Here is a 17,815-nt window from a genome sequence, read left to right on the forward strand (position 1 = left end):
AACGTTTGTCAGACATCTGGAACCCTTTGAATGATTTTCACAGCTTAATTCATCAAACCTTACTGTAGAGTGGCGTTTGTTTTTACAACATAAAAATGGGATTAATCAAAAGAGGAATATACTTAAATCGTGGTTTTTATTGTACTACAAAACATAGAAAAAACATATAGTGTTTCAATATTATGCATATATAACACGTTTTGTCAAGGATTCAAAATTGTTTGAAAAATAATCAAAATGTTTGTAAGAAATAATTTTAAACGCAAAATAAGAAATAATCAGCAAACATAATTTAACTAAACATATTCAAATATTGTAACTGGAAATCAATTCGTCAATAAGGAATAAATAGGGTAATAACAAGAAATAAAATATGGAATGTACTTAGAGTTCATAAAAAGTCCTTTAACTTCAGAAATTATGTTGTAATGGTTAAAATATGACAGTATCTTGTTCAAAGCGTAATATTGCTCAACATGACTTTCTTTTCGATCGTTTTGTTACATAATGTTTTTTTCCTACAAAGACAAGCAACATAAACAAAGAAAATCACAAAAAGCTATGTTTAACAACCACTCGCATATGTAGAGTCTGCTATTTAAATATTCTATATTTCTACCATCCTGAATAACCTTTTTTTAATTGATAATGCAAACAAAGAATAATACAATTGTCGCCACGTTGCTGTAAGCGCTTTATAACCGCTTTATAGAAATAAACATGTAAAATAAGGTCGTTAATAACCTAAATAAATCCCCATAATTGTCCATGTTGACACGATAAAGTTGTGTATTAATATACTATAATTCCTATTTCAGCTATTTGATAAAATGTACTCCTCAACTGGGACAGTATGAACCAGTTTGAAGATGTAGATTAAAAAACTTATTTTGTCTAAGCTTTTCAAACATATGTTTGATGTTGCTGCAAAGATGTTGTTTTTGACTACTCGGAGTTAGAAACCAGACGGTTGTAAACGCCGGGAAGTGCGGCCATTTCAGAATCCACCCAAGCAACCTTTGTAGAATTTCCTAGTGCAATGAACTCTTCGCGCATGCGCTGCAGGTCTTTTAAAGCAAAGTCAAATGCATAACGGACCTCATTGTGATTGCCAATGTCTGCAAGCACTCCCATAACTCTGACGTAGCAGTCGAAGACTAAGGAATTTGTTGGTGCATCCGACTTCAGTTCCTCCTGTAGACTGAACACTTGATTCAGCCAATGTAAAGCCTGTTTATTGTTCTTCAGAGCAATGTATGCCTTAGCTAGGTCATTATAGGTTTCTCCCGACCAGAAGTTGTTTGGACCGCAATGTTTACGGATTGACAGAGATTTTTTAAAGAGTTTAATACTTTCCCTATAATACATTTTGCGGAGTAGAATTTGCCCTTCCGTTGCATGAACTAATGCTATTGTATCTTGATATAGATTTGGGGTCTTGTTCAGTATTTCACTAGCACCTTGTAACATGTGTATTGCTTCGTCGTGTCTTCCTGTTTCAGAGAGAGCACTTGCGACATTTATGATAGATATCGCGATCGATTTCTGTGGAGCCTTGGTTTTCTTTTTTATTTCCAGTGACTTTTGGAAGTAGTGTAGCGTTTCTTCTTTACACCCCATCTTACGGTAGGTAAGCCCCATGTTGTTGTAGCAGGACCCGATGGCGGGATTGTTTTCTCCCTCGGGATCCTGTGGGGTTTTGTAAAGGTGCTTCCTCCGGCGAAGTGCTTCTTGGTGATAGCGAAGAGCGTCACTCATGTTCTCTGCCAGCAAATAAAATGTATGGTCATTTACGTGTAAATATTTTTAGTCATTTTACCATATCCAGAAAAGCAAAGCTAACATGATGAATCTAACATTGAAATAGTTAGATACTTAGTAATATATTGCATCTTAACTTCTTTGTTGGTTCTATTGGTTAACAATTCGAGAAGCATTCAATTCTATAGCATATGAAAAGATATTTTGCAGAGAAGTTTCCAACCTTCTTTTACCATGAGTTCTCCGTGCATTCTTTTCGGGAAGCAATTAATTATTTTTTAAATTTTTAATCTTTAAATGAAATAAGAAGGTCCTTTTTGAATGATGGTTTTAGTGTCAAATAAGTAACTTTTGTCACTGAAAGAAATACTAATTCGTCTGCTCTTATTTTTAATAGAAAAGCTTTACAATTCGTTGTCGTGTAGCATCTTTAAATATAATTCCTTACCAGATAAGTTGTGTGTTATTCCCAATGACATGAGTGTAGACAGGATTAGCTCCTCTGTATACATCTGCAGCTCATTTTCAAGATCAAAGGCCTTTTCCAGATAGCTTGAAGAATAAAAATAACAGCGTTAACGGCATGAGAACGAATAAAACAGTTTGCAATCTCCATTTTATATATGATAACAAACAAGTCTTTATAATAAGTAAAGATTATTGATTGTATTTCCGTTATTTATTATAATGATAAATGACATCATTCACTTCAAGAATATGGAGTTTTGTTGTGTTTTCACATTATACAAACAGAGCACATCCATGGTATTTAAGTCGCTAATGAAGCAGAGCTAAAACAATTTGCTACATTTAACTGTGTAAAGAAAACATATTTATAGATGTACAATGTTGGCTGCTAGTTTGTTGTCTACGTGGTCTGGTTTGTAAGAAAATTATAACTACCAGTGACATGAGCATCATATGCTGCAATACTTTTATGATGTATTTCGCTAAAATCACGACAACCTTGATAATTTGATGACACCTACATAATAGAGTCCTTTGTTTTGCCTTGGATGAACAGGTTCCATCCCATCCTTTGGTACAAACATGCCAAGTGGTACCGGATATCCTGATTGATACCATGGTAACCACTTGTGGGTGTAAGTGAAGGATTATCTCTGAAGGTCTCCAAATACTGAATAGCAAGACGGTACTTCGCCTCGCCTTCTTTCATGTAGCCCTGAAATATCAAATGAATACCGGAATCATTTTCCAAATCATTGACCTTTCTGGTCCATGCTCTTTGTGGCATTTTTTTTTCTTTTCTTCTTGATTTTCAGATTCATGCATTAAGTGCATTTTTCTACTGAGTAGATATGCCAATATTCATGCATTAAGTACATCTTTTACTGAGTAGATATGCCAATGTTTGACTGACCTTGACGTTGGTTAATGCTCCACCATAACAAAGATGAACGCAAGCCTCGTCCAGTTTCTTCTTCAGTTTTGACGAGAGAACGGTCAGTTCTTGGTAGAATTGGAAGCCGTCACCTACAGGGTTGTATCATACATATTTATTAATATCTATAACGTTTTAATAGTTCAAGCAATTTTGTCATTAATTTTAATCTGATCAATTAATCTATCTCCTACGTCGTTTGATATAATAATTATGTAGACAAGAAGTCTCAAAGCCCAAAATCTGTTCTTGTGATCTACTATCCGTATTTGAATTTACCCAAGAACACCACAAGATAATTCGGAGATACTCCTTTTCAATTAACAAAAACCAGAAAATACATGAACATAAGTACTAAAATACATCTTCTTAGAACACATCTACGTTGTCTTTGGAGCTCGAAAAAGACAACCTATTTATATTAATTAGTGTTTAATGACAAACTAGAACTGAAAACCAATGGCTAAGTAATAAACCCCTCCCTCCCACTTCTCCTTATATGGGAACACAACCAAAATTAATGTTCCTCCATTACGTTCCCATGGTAACTGTTATTAAAGCATGTGATGTGTCAATTTATAGATACATTTTTTGTATATATATTTTACGACAATTGACCAAGTTTGATCAAAATTGACCCAAAAACTAATGAGTTAATGGTCATTTAATAAACTTGTGCACAGTGACCTGATTGTCATGGCAACCACAGTTTCAACAAAAGAAACCCTGCATGCACATCTACACATGGCCTACAAGATTGCTGCCAACTTCATTCAAATTGACCCAGATGTTTAGGAGTAGCTGTCTGGACAATTGTTTTTACGTACAGGCGGACATGTAGACAAACGGATAGAAAAGTTGATTCAAGTAAACTAAACCTCCATCTGAGACTGACTGACCTCGTTGCGGGCGCCGTATACTGAGATAACAAAAAACAATAAAAGTGACTACCTCCCATGAACTGTTGGATGATGTTAGAAGCATGAACCGCCACCTCCATAAATAGACCATACATATCTTCGTTAGAATGCACCAGTTTTACGTTTGTGAGGAGCTTCCGGAAGTTCTGTTGCTCGTGATTGTACTGGCACAATGCGTCTGCGTACTCGGATGTTGTAAGCATACTTCCGAGTTGTGTCAGTATCCGGGCAAACAAGATACAAAACTTTTCTTGTACCACTGGAAGAAGAAGAAAGACATAGGATAAAGTAGTTACAAATTTCGAAGCAACAATGTAGACCTAAAGATAAGAAGATCAGATTTCGTTTGGCGTCAGACCTGGGTCACTGTTACGTTTACCAATATAACATTAATAGAGAACTGGTTTTGATTTTGAAGATCGTACTGTAAATAAACTAATTTAAGCGGAGATTTGATTTCGCGATTTACAAGTAAAACGTTCTATTGTACAGAGTACATGTAGTTGAATCTCTTTTGTCTCAATTTATTTTCGCGAAATACTCGAAAACATAGAGCGCACAAAACCAGTTGGTTTATAATACATTATATATCACATTGCTACATTGAAAATTGTTTTGTGAATTTTTCCAATATTTGTTTGAAGTAAATATATATAAAACTATTTCTACCAATAAGAATTTAACATATACTGAACGCCAAAAAAATATACATGGGGGTTAATATCAAATCTCTTTTGAATTATTCGGCACATCAAATATTCAAATCAGCCTCAGTATGATGACGTCATGGAGCTCCAAAGTGACTAGGGGTCATTTTTAGTTTTCACAGCTAAACAAGGCAATGTTGAGATATCACACAGAATCACATAAACGTTCAATATTTCGTATGTCCTCCTTGTTGTTATGTACGGCTATGCAACGTCTCCTTATGGACTGTACGACGCGTCTGATGATGGCCTTGGGCATCCGACGCCATTCCTGGTGCAGAGCAGTTTCCAGCTGAGCGACGTTAATCGGCTGATGTTGTCGTGCCCGTATACGACGCCCGAGCTGCTCGTCCCAGAGATGCTCGATGGGGTTTAGATCCGCACTCAAAGATGGCCAAGGCATCACATTGATGCCTTGCTGCTGCAGGTAGTCCATAGATACCCTCGCTGTATGAGGGCGAGCATTGTCTTGTTGAAAGACTGCCAGACCGTTGTTTCTGTTGAACGGTATCACAATCGGACGCATTGTCACGGTAGTTAACGGCGTTGAGCCTACCTCGGACAACATGCAGATCAATCCTGCGTTCCTCCGAAATTCCTGCACAAACCATCACACTTCCACCTCCCCATTTGTTGGTCTCCAGAACACAGTTTCGAGCATAACGCTCACCTCGACATCGATAAACACGAAGTCTGCCGTCAGTATTGGTCACGTTGAACTTACTTTCGTCCGAAAAAAGGACGCCTCGCCACCGTTGGCGCGTCCATCGCTGGTGCGCTATCGCCCAAGCAAGACGTTGCTGGCGATGACGTAGAGTTCAGATGGGACCTACGTATGGACGTCTAGGTCTTAATCCGGCTTCGATAAGACGGCGTCGTACTGTGTGGGCACTGACTGGTCGAATATGCGTACGATTTGTTGCCATAGCTGTAACGGTTGTTGTCTCAAAACGACGTCGCGCGTGACTGACCTGTATATACCGATCTTGTGCTGCCGTCGTTACACGCGGGCGACCAGTTCTCTGACGGTCTCTAACATGTCCATTTCGATTGTAACGATCCCACAGATGGCGTATATTGGCTCTCGTGCATTGCATAATTCTTGAGACATGTCTTTGGGTATCACCTGCCTCCAACATCCTAATTGCTCAATTTCGATCGGCCATTGACAGCCGAGCCATCTTGAAATCACGCACAAATTGAGTGGCTTTATGTTACTCACTACATCGACTACCCGTTTACCACTTTGCACGTGATTTCGTGCACGCTCTGCCGCGTTGGCAATCGAAGGGTTAAAAACTATGGAAGACGTAAAACGTCATTTACCAATAAGATTTTTTGTTTCTGAAACGTCAAAATGTTAGGCACAATACTGTTACTTGATGTGTTAAATGAAGTTTTCGAGTGAACAATTTATTCAACAAAAATATATAATTTTTAAAAGTGTATACTTTTTTACGTTCAGTATATATTGTTTCATACTTGGACTCTCCTTAACAGTCTGGAATAAGTCGTCAATGCAATTACGTAGGATGCCCTGGATGTCGTACCGCTGTGTGACGTCATCTTGCTTCAGGAAGTGACGTCTCATCAATGGACCAAGAGCGTTTTCCATCGCTTCCTCTTCAGTTGGATCATCTACAGAACATTCAACATATAAAAAAAAACCTTCTAATTCACACGCCAAATGGTATACATATATGATGTACAAAGCGATATCATTTTTCATTACAATCTTAACCTGAAAAAGTACTCTATTTCTACTGTCAGATGGTCAAATCGTTCACACATGTACGATATACAAAGATAAAAATTTAACCGTTACACCGATATATTGAACAGCAGATCTGCAAATCTACATCAAGGAAAAAGATTAAAGCTAACATCGAAGTTGTTCTTAAGAGAAACGATCATTTGTTTCCACATGCTATCTGTTTGATTTTGATATATTTCGTTTCATTTCCACTGTAGTTTAGTTTATTGGGATAAACGAACGTTATCAATCCTTGTTTCAACATTTAATATTTGATTTATTCATCTATATAAAAACCTGCCACGGTGTTCAGTTTCGATTGTCCTCATCATTTTATCTAGAAGTAAATGAGTGATCTACTAATTTCAGAAGATATATTATAGTCTATGTATCATCTGCTTCTTGAGTTGTATTGAAGACTTTATTTCTATATTACATTTAATTGATCACTTACCGAGCATCTCCCTCACGTGACTGAGGGTGAATGACCCAGGCATATAGCTTATGGTCGCTAGTTTGGTCTGCAAGGTCTCTGGTAAACGCCTCAGGAATGTGCAATATATGACATCTGTTAACAATAAATGATAATAGTATATAATTTAACCAAATAGTTCACCTTATAATTATGTAGCATTTGTTTTGCAAACAGATGGATCATATGTTTCATATTCAATTAAAATTACCAGTATGAAATATTAAATAATCAAATTTGATGATGAATCAGTTATTGGATCACTACAGTAAACAGATTCATCAGAAAGTACTCGCAAAACAATCAAATGGGAAATCTTGTATATGACCCATTTTATTGAACACTCACCTAGCCTTTCATCACGGGTATACATGAATTGACTCAGAGCTTCCAGACGACAATTTTGTAACGCCAATGACATCTCCGCGGCGGTGAGAGAAGAAGCGTCATTTCCAGCGCCAGAAAGCTCTGAAGCAACCATTGCAATGATGAGCGGCAGACCTTCACATAACTTTACGATGGTCTCAAGATGTGGTCCGAAGTCAACTGACGGAGCACTGCGTCGCAGTAAAGTTTCAGAATCGTTTAGAGAAAGAGGCGGTATCAACGATTCATAGCACTTATCTTTATCAAGCTCTTCGAAGACAACTTCGGTGGTGGTTGTTATGATGATTTTTAGATTATTGCAATTTTCTATCAAATGTTTACAGAACAGTTTGAACTCCACTGCCTCTGATCCCTCCAATATATTCTCAGCATCATCAAAGACGATTATGACGTCAGTGTGCTGTTGTCTCGTTACGGCACTGCATATCGTTTCCACCCAGATACTGTCATCTTGAGGCGCAGGCAGCTTGAGTGCTGAAAACAGGGACAGGCAAATTCCTCTCAAACCAGCAACATTTCTACATTTTATCGATAACACGTTCACATAAGCTTCTTTACTGTCCTCTTTGAACTTCACAAATTCGTCTACGAATTTTGTCTTTCCCACTGATCGAATGCCATGAATTTGAAACAAACTATGCTTCCTCCAGTTTCTCGATAAGTCGGCCCACTCTCTGTATCTTCCTATCAGACGTTCGTCCATTGTAACTATAAAGAAAGTACCAACATTACATTATTATGCTCTTAGAACGATAATGCTTACACTAAACTTAAAGATCTAGCATGCCATTCAATGTATACTTTTCAATAAAACTGTCTAACCAAACATCTATTACAGCTAGGTTATCATACAGTCTCCAAAAGGCGCTAGTGACAGGAGAGGAAAACATTTACAACATACCGGTATATAGGCACTAACTCTAGGAACAATGATATCACCTACATTCGCTGCTGTCACTTGACTTAGAAATAAGAAGATGAATTCCTAGACTGTGTTTCAGGCTAGTTAGACATTAAATGTACCTTTCAAATTTGTTATTCCTGGCTTAAAATTATATCCGCAACCATATTTGTTTGAATTTGTGACAGGATCTGATTACATTTCCCCTCATAAGTCTGTCGTAACATTTTGCTAATCTGAATCGTTGAAGTCCTTTTGAACGCCCTCTCCCACATAACCAGAATATATGTTATCTTATCAGGTTGTTTATTCATCAGATTTTTCCGGGAAAGGTCCGTTTTTATAAAACCTGATTTAAACAATAACATAGTCACGCATTCTCTGCGTGTTTCCGATGGCACAAAATAATCCAATAAAGCATTAAAAAGGCACCGGAAACCCTCAAGGCTGTCAAAATATGCTTATAAGTATTTTTCGTGGTACAGTGAAAAGTATAATGTTTACATGAATTTTATAAAGTATAAAGCTCTCAAACTTCTTGAATTCGATCATAAGAACAAAAAATATCCTGCGAGAACTGATAATATTTGTCTATACTACATCGAAAATCCCAGCCATTCAGTATTTACTCTATTACTGATAGTCGTTATACCACATATGATCCAGTTATCAACTTTTTAATTTTATTTTAACTATTTCAACACCTATCTGTTGTCCAAACAAGGAAGTGCTCTTTTGGGTGTTTCAAAAAAACGTTTAAAAATTATGTACGCATACCAAATATTTATGGAAGTATTGATATATTCATGAACAACTTATTATTCAGCCTAACAAATAGAGTGACATGTTTTATCATTATGATATGTGTATCACCTCCACCACACGATCCATTACAGTTGACCCCAATTGAGATCCTCAACACTTGACATTACCATGAAAAGATATATATAAATTTTGTATCTCCCAAAAGCTGAAACTTTCAGTTCTAGAACTGATAATTATATTTATATTTTTTATAAAATATATTTAGTTTCTTTGTGCTAGTCGTGGATATTCTTAAAGATGATAAGTATTGTATAATAATTTGGTCATGTTTATCTCTCGTTTTATTAACTCTAGTGGGAACAACCTTAATGACTTGAATATCTATTGAATGTCCTTAATGTCTATATGTGAAACTTTGAAAGAAAAAATGAAAGGAGAGCTTATTAAATGCATTTGATGTATTAATTTAAATTATATGTTTTGACTCTAGCTTCTGCGCATACCGCTAACATTGGGATTTCACACATGGCAGATTCTGAACGGTGATTGGCGAAGTCGTTTTTTGAACATATTCAATCCATTGATTCTATACAATTTAACAAATTATATGCATATTTTTTCATATAATGAGGTTCGAGTACTTTTTCAACATATTGTAAATTCCGTTTTTCAACATATTGTAAATTCCGTTTTTCTATAGAATGGTTTAATGTAGATGACGATGGTGGTGATTCCCAATAAATCGTATATAATTTGTAAAGAAGAACAATTTATCGCTTTCGACACAGGCGAATATACATATTTGTATACAGGTGTATATCCTTCCTCACACACTACTCATGGCAATTATGAATATACATTTATATTTATTAAAAAATAATTGTGTCGGTTCATAACTACAGTAGGCTATATATATCGCCATCCTGTGCACTCATATGTCTCCACTGTTGCTTTGAATTTATTCCTTGTGCAATGTCCTTATTCTGACGTATCAACATCTCAAATTAATAATTTTACCAACCTCTTTCCATAAAAACACATTTCTTTAAGGTACATAAATATGATTGAGATTTTACCTGTATCAGATGGTTCCTACCCTCAGTCAGTGAAGACCAGAAATTGGCGTCGTGTCCAGGAAACTCCAAAACGAAAATAGAAATTCCCAATCTTGCTGCTGATTGCTGAGCATTGCGTAGTTTAGCTGCACCCAGCTGGAATAGTAATAGTAATTATTGTGTATATGCCAGTGAACATACTGATAATACAATAGGTTTAGGAAATGTTATCTAGATATAGAAACTAGGAGGTCGAATTCTTAATTCCTAGGATATATAATTGTATGTAATATATAATTTGATTTTGTCCTTGCTTCTGAAAAACGCATGGATGAATAAGAATTTTCGAGACAATTTTAGAATTAAGTTCTCTTTTGAAAGTACATATGTATGCATTAGTATAAATATCACATCGATGGATTGGCTTGGTTTCGTTAACAGAGTTATTTATATGTGAATTTTAATGTAAAACAAATGGATGTTTTTGTCTACTCTATTAGATATATTACCCAACAGTATGCTATATTTGTTATTCAGTTATGGACTGTTTTTGTACTTTAGTTTTTATTTGCAAGGGTTTCAGGATTGTTTTGTAGACTGTTTTCCCCATAAAATAATCATATCATTTAACCTGATTGACAATAGCATTGTTTTTTTTACTAAGGTATCGATTCATGTTTTGTACAATTCGACAGATCAATATACCTCTATGTGCTAAACATATGTCCATTGTGTAACACCGAGCTAGAGGAATGAAGAAATTCCTGCGTGCACTGGGATAGAGGTGTTTAAAGGTAGTTTGGGGACATGGTATCTATTGTAATTAGCATACACGCATAAAAATATAGGTAAACCTGTTGAATTGTAGTTGTAGGACCGTTAGCATCTGCTCCAATCTACCGATTCATTTGGTAGGCTGGACACAAGATGTAATGTACTGGTGCTACACATATGTGGGATGTTTATATTTGAGACCCCATGTCAGTAACAAACGTGTCGGCTACAGTTATCTAGAACATTAAAAATACATATTCGCCTCAATGTGTGACTTAGGTTGGCTTTATAAGTCTGTTTCCATGACAATTATAGTTAATAAAACACAGTTATAAATTCACTCACACAAGCTTTACACATATATACAGTTTACGTGTACCAGTACACTTACACAAGTATACTTACATGTTCAGCACCACACACATACATCCTGTTTAACCCATCTCTACTCCTTAATGTCAATGTACACGTCACACTCCGTTACGTCTAGCTGATGAAATACACGCACACATCAATCCCTACAAAACATCACAGCCAAATGTGTAGACACTTGACACTTATGAACTAAATTGTAGCCGTGTCATATGTGTATTGTCTGTATACATGTGTGTAAGGTACAGACCTTCACCTGTGGGGTCTTTCTTGACATCGTAAGTTTACACTAAACAAGTATGTGATGTTGATAAATGTGTGTAAGTCTATGTTGTGCATACTCTTTCTGATCATTTAAAATGCTCAGAGCAATTATATTAACATATAAATGTATCTTCTTTTACGAATTTACAAATTTTCGGCCTCTTTGCCATGCATGTGCCTGCACGAGGATGGTCAATAGACCAAAAATTTGTTACAGAAGAGATATTTGTAATATTTCATTTGTATATTTTCTCCCTGTGGAGAATATTTGTTTGAAAATCTATATAGATATTAATATGAATTAAAATGTAATCTTAACTTATCATCAAAGTATGGTGAAAGATGAAAGAAAAAGACCCAAACATCAACATTACTGAACAGGTCAATGGAAACGGAACCGATTTCTATTCATAGGTTTAGAATGGAATGACAGAAAACCTATAATTTGTTTCCTGTAAAACAATTTAACGTTATACAATGTATGTGCACTAATTTTCATACTCACGAATCAAGAATAACTTTTAATATGTTAGTCACCACCAAATGTTACCAACATTTTGAGAATTACAGTACTTACAATGTATAGGTTTAAAACAGACAAATAGGAGCTCAAAATAAATTTTGCAGTACGGCCAAAAATAATTAATTAAATTTACGCTTACAGTGCAATGAAATGAATACATATGATCAGACCATGAAGTCAAGTTGTGGTCTACCATTTCATTTCACATTGTAACAATGAAGTTTACTGTTGATAAAGTTTTCGTACACTAAAACCTTCTTAACCTTGCAGCACCATCAAAACCATTACAGTTTCTGATTATCTGGGGATTCTTCCACGATCATGAAAGCATTGACTCTGCATTTCTTTTCATTACAGAGTCATCCGTGCGAGTTGTCTTTCTTGATATTTTTATAAGACACAATTTCGACTAGAAACCTATTATCATTTTATAAATTGTATCTACACAATATATTGAAACGATTTCGGCCCCAAAAACGGTTTTTTAAGTTTTGCTTATCACCTTATTGTTGAAACTTTGAGACATTATCAATTATTTTAAAATAGAGGAGTAATGCTTGATATGAAAACAATTATAGAGTACAGCACAGTAGATAAATAAAAGTCCCCGATACATTGTTAAGCAATTGTGAGGGTTTGAGTATATTTATATACCACAAGTGTATATACTTTACTATCAATTCAAAAATGATATTGATTACTGTAATCTGTAATCTGAAGAAAAAAAACACAGCATGTCAAGAAGTGCTGACATTTTCTCAAATTTGGAACTTTGGAAACTATTGCTTTAGTTTGTGGTGTGTATGGTCAAAACAGTTAAATTCCAGTAAAATCGCAACATGCGTCAAATAGCTATCTTTGATTCACATAAGCTCAAAATCAAGCACACCACCGTGCCATTTTTATTCCATTTTCAACTTTGATGTGACTTCTGTTTCCAAAAATCAATATTAGAGAAAAAGTTACTGATAGGGAAATTTGACTTCAGAGTAGTTTTCAGCAGAGAAGAAACTTTAAAGTTTTATAAATATTTCAGATTATCTTTATTTTTAGCATTTTTTTGTGGTAGAGTGTGTTATTCATCTATGGGTTTTTTACAGCTTTATATCACGGTGTACTAAGTAAAGTATTATGAAATTGCTGTATTTCATTGTTTCTCTTCTTATCTGTTGTTGAAATACTTAAGTACCGAACGAGATTATTTTTATAGATCGGTTGTCACTTGTTCGTTGTTAATTACCAAAATTTTTATTTCCTCCACAGCTTATCTTTAATTTCTCGTATTTCAAAATATTTTATAATTTCATTTAGGTGCTCCATGTGTCATCTTTGTTGTTCGTTGTTAATTTTATATACGTTTGCTACAGTATTCTGTTCAGCTCTATCAACCTAATCCATTGCAAAATGTCTCCTTTGTAAAGTAGAAAATGTTACATATTAGTCTACTGTGTGGAATTAGAACTGTTAGTTTTGAAGAGTTCAGAGACAATAGTTGAAAACATTTTTTTTAATTCTACATTTATTTATGGAACTTCGCCAATCTATGAAATATCTATGTATAAAGTTCTGTATATTGTTTACAGGATACTCACTTCAAGGATAGTGAACGACTGTTTATAAGACAACAATGTTGTTATGACATTGTGTTCAATAATTTTCAGGGTAATGCTCGAGGAAATTTTAATACAAATTTTGATTATGAAATAGCTGATATCCTTAGAGATGATCATGGCAGCATGATTACATTGAGTGTACAGTCTTCTGGATAATCATTTACTGTAATTAACATATATTGTCCTAATAAGGACTCGCCATTGTTCTTTAAGAAACTTAGAGAGGTTGTCCAATCCTTCGATAATGAATTTGTAATTATTTGTGATGAATTTAATCCTTGACCCAGATTTGGATGTTTATAATTATAATAATATAAATAATCCCAACTCTCCAAGAGAGGTGTTCAAGCTTATAGAAGAATTTGATCTGTGTGATCCTTGGCGGATAAACCACCCAAAAGTAAAAAGATACACTTGGTTCAAAAAAACTCCAATTAAAAAAGGCAGATTGGATTTTTACCTTGTATCACAAATGTTATTATCAGTTTATGAAAACTCTTGTATTAGTTCAGGTTATAGAACAGACCATTCAATGATAGAATTCAAATTAAAATTTACAAAATTTGAGAGAGGCAGAGGCTTCTGGAAATTTAATACAAATCTTCTTAGAGATTGGAAATACAAAGAAAAAGTTAATGAAATAATTAAGACAATTATATGCCGATATGCTGCTTTTCCATATGACAGGAGCAAGCTTGTTGAAATGAACTTTTATGATATTCATTTAACAATTAATTATCATTTATTGTTGGAGACACTATTACTAGAAATCAGGGGAATGTCAATAAGCTATTCTGCAGAAGTGAAGCGCAATAAAACTAAAAAACAAACTTATCTTGAAAAACATATAAATTCTATTCAATTACTGTCTGAAGAATCTCCAGAATCCGAAATCTTTTCAGAAATGTTGAAAGAAAAAAAAACTTGAACAAGAAATGTATAGAAAAGAATATATGAAAGTGTTGATTATTCGAGCAAAAGCTAAATGGATCGAAGATGGAGAAAAACCTAGTAAGTACTTTACTAACTTAGAAAAAAGACATTATGTCAATAAAACAATAACAAAATTAAAAAAATAGCTTCAGTGTAGAGGTAACTGATCAGAAAGATTTACTCCAGGAAATAAAGAGCTTTTATTCTGACTTATATAGAGATAAGGTGATAGCTTGGATGATGTGGATTTGGACATACTATTGAATAATACTGGTGCACCAAAATTAAATGAAGAAATGAGAGAGGAGTTAGAGCAAAACATTTCAATAGACGAGGTACTTCAATCACGTAAAAAATGTAAAATGACAAAAGCCCTGGCCCTGATGGTTTTCCAGCTGACTTCTTCAAATTTGTTTGGAAGGATCTAGGAAAATTTGTTTTTTGTTCCATTAAGTACGCTTTTCAATGTCAGTCTTTGTCCTGGACTCAAAGCCAAGGAGTTGTGACTCTTCTCCCTAAAAGTAATAAGCCAAGGGAATTTTTACGAAACTGGAGGCCTATATCTTTGCTTAATACTACATATAAAATTCTCTCAGGATGTATTGGAAACAGAATAAAAAACTCTATATCATCTCACTCATGAAAATCAAACTGGTTTTATGAAGAAAAGATTTATTGGGGAAAACACCAGAATGTTAAATGACAATATGAGTTATGCTGATAAAGACAATGTTCCAGGGATGGCTTTATTCATAGATTTTGAGAAGACTTTTGATTCTTTATCATGGATATTTACTGATAAAATCTTTAAAAAAAATTAATTTCGGACCTGTAATGCTTAAGTGGATTGAAATTATAAACTATGATTTTAAGCTTTGTGTTAAACAGAATGGATTTTTTTCAGAATTTTTTAAAATTGGTAGAGGTTGTAGACAAGGTGATCCCGTCTCACCTTATATTTTTTGCTGTCTGCTGAAGTATTGGCTATTATGATCAGGAACAGCTCTGAGGTAGAAGGTATCAAGAAAAATAAAAAGTAATTTAAAATAAGCCAATTTGCAGATGATACAACATTGTTATTGAATGGTGATGACGGTTCTCTTACAGCGGCTCTATCAATACTAGATCAATATGCTAAATTTTCTGGTTTAAAGCCAAATATTGAAAAGACAAGTGTGATGTGGTTTGGTAGTAAGAAAGGATCAGACGATAAAATTTGCAGTGATATGAAGTTTAACTGGACTAAGGGTCCGGTAAAGGTACTTGGAATTTTATTCAGCTCAAAACTTGAGGATATGATGGAACTAAATTACCTCCAAAAAATCGATGAGGTGGAAGCCTTCCTCAATAATTGGTCCAAAAGATATTTAACTGTGCTTGGTAGAATAACAGTTATTAAATCACTTGCAATTTCCAAGTTGGTACATTTATTTATGAGCTTACCTTCGCCAAGTAATCAATATTTGACAAGACTTAACAAAATCATCTTCTTATATTTATGGGGTAACTCAACAGATAGAATTTCTAGAAAGCAAGTCATTCAGAGTAAGGAGAGGGTTAGGCTAGAAATAATACATGTAGAGTCATTCTTAATTTTTTTAAAGCTTGGTTGGATAAGAAGATTGATGAAAAACCTAGCATGTACATGGGCACATGTCCTGTTAGGGGACCATGAGCATGAAGTTGAACTTCATCTCTCTAATGCTGGTAATGGATTCTATAAATTGATGTCAAAAAGAACAAATAATTTATTTTGGAAGAAGGTTTCCTTGATGCTTTCAAAGGTTAAAAAAGTATTTTCTCCCGATGACATGAATATATTAGCAGAACCTTTGTGGTTCAACTCTCTCTTTATCATTGATAAAAAACAGTTTACTGGAAAGACTGGTATGAGAGAGGAATAATAACAGTTCAAGATATGATTGACAAATATGGAGACATTTTTTCTTATCCAAACTTTTGCCAATTTTATCATTTTCAACCTCCTTTCACTTTATTTGAAGGATTAAATAATTTCTTAATAGAATCTTTTCAAAGTTTGAAGGATAAATCCAATATCATGGATCCCCCAAATTTTCCATATTTCTTAGAAATCATAGTCTCAGATGAACCTGGAAAAAGAATAATATACAAAACTTTAACTCAATCATATGGATTATCAATTAATAATTCTTACAAGGTGAAATGGGCATGTTACTTAGGGCTGGATGATGATGACGAGTTCTGGTGGATAAAAACCCACAGGATTATTTTTAAACAAACACAGGATACCAAGTTAAGGTGGCTGCAATGTCGTCTGGTCCATAGAATTTTACCAACTAATATTTTTCTATTCAGAATTAAGGTAGTGGATTCTCCGCTATGTACATTTTGTAGTGATGAAAATGAAACATATACACATTTGTTTTATGAATGTTCAAGGATAACAAAAATTCGTAAGGAGTTTGAGAAATGGTTACTTGAGAAAACCACAAATATAATGTCATTACTTTTCAAACAATACGTATATCACTGTAGAATTAAGAAAATTTATGTATGTTTTGAAGTACTTAAATTACATATATGTAAGTATTATGAGGCGGAAAAGGTTATGTATAAATCTAAAAATGAATATACAAAATTCCTTATAAGATGGGGAGGATGGCATGCCTTGTTTGAAAAAGAAAACATTGAAATTTAGTTGTCTCTTTGACAATTCACATATTGTAGATAGATGAAATGTTGGTCTTGTAGGGTTTGTGTAAATGTGTATGTCCAATTGTTACTTGTTGCATATATACAAAATGGTAATGTAAGACATATTATTGGTATTGTGATGAATTGTATTCCTTGTTCTGTGTAATAACATGTTCATGAAAATCAATAAAAAATTTGAATGAGAAAAAAATATATCGATGTAAAACATTACAAGTATTTAGACATAGGGAACTCAATATGTAACTCGAGTAAGGGAGATATCTCAAACAAACAAAAACAGATGCTATCTAAAAAAAATGAAACAACACAATAACTACATAATTCACACTTTTCAAAATCAAAAAATGTACCATTTCCATACAATACTATATTTTTCATACGATTCCTCCATTTTCTTATTTATATTTTGTATTATTATTTAATCTTCTTTTTAAAAAAACATGTCACAGAGGAAAATAATATTTCTCTGTAACTTATGCCGTTTAAACTCAGGTCCAAATAGTGCATGTCGGTAAT

General features: G+C 34.2%; 1 pseudogene; it reads right to left on the reverse strand.

The window, feature by feature from the left end:
* Positions 1–1,354: 1,354 nt before the first annotated feature.
* On the reverse strand, positions 1,355–11,455 carry LOC138323809 (uncharacterized; annotated as a pseudogene).
* Positions 11,456–17,815: the final 6,360 nt, after the last annotated feature.

Source organism: Argopecten irradians, chromosome 1, assembly GCF_041381155.1.
Source record: "Argopecten irradians isolate NY chromosome 1, Ai_NY, whole genome shotgun sequence".
Lineage (NCBI taxonomy): Eukaryota > Metazoa > Mollusca > Bivalvia > Pectinida > Pectinidae > Argopecten > Argopecten irradians.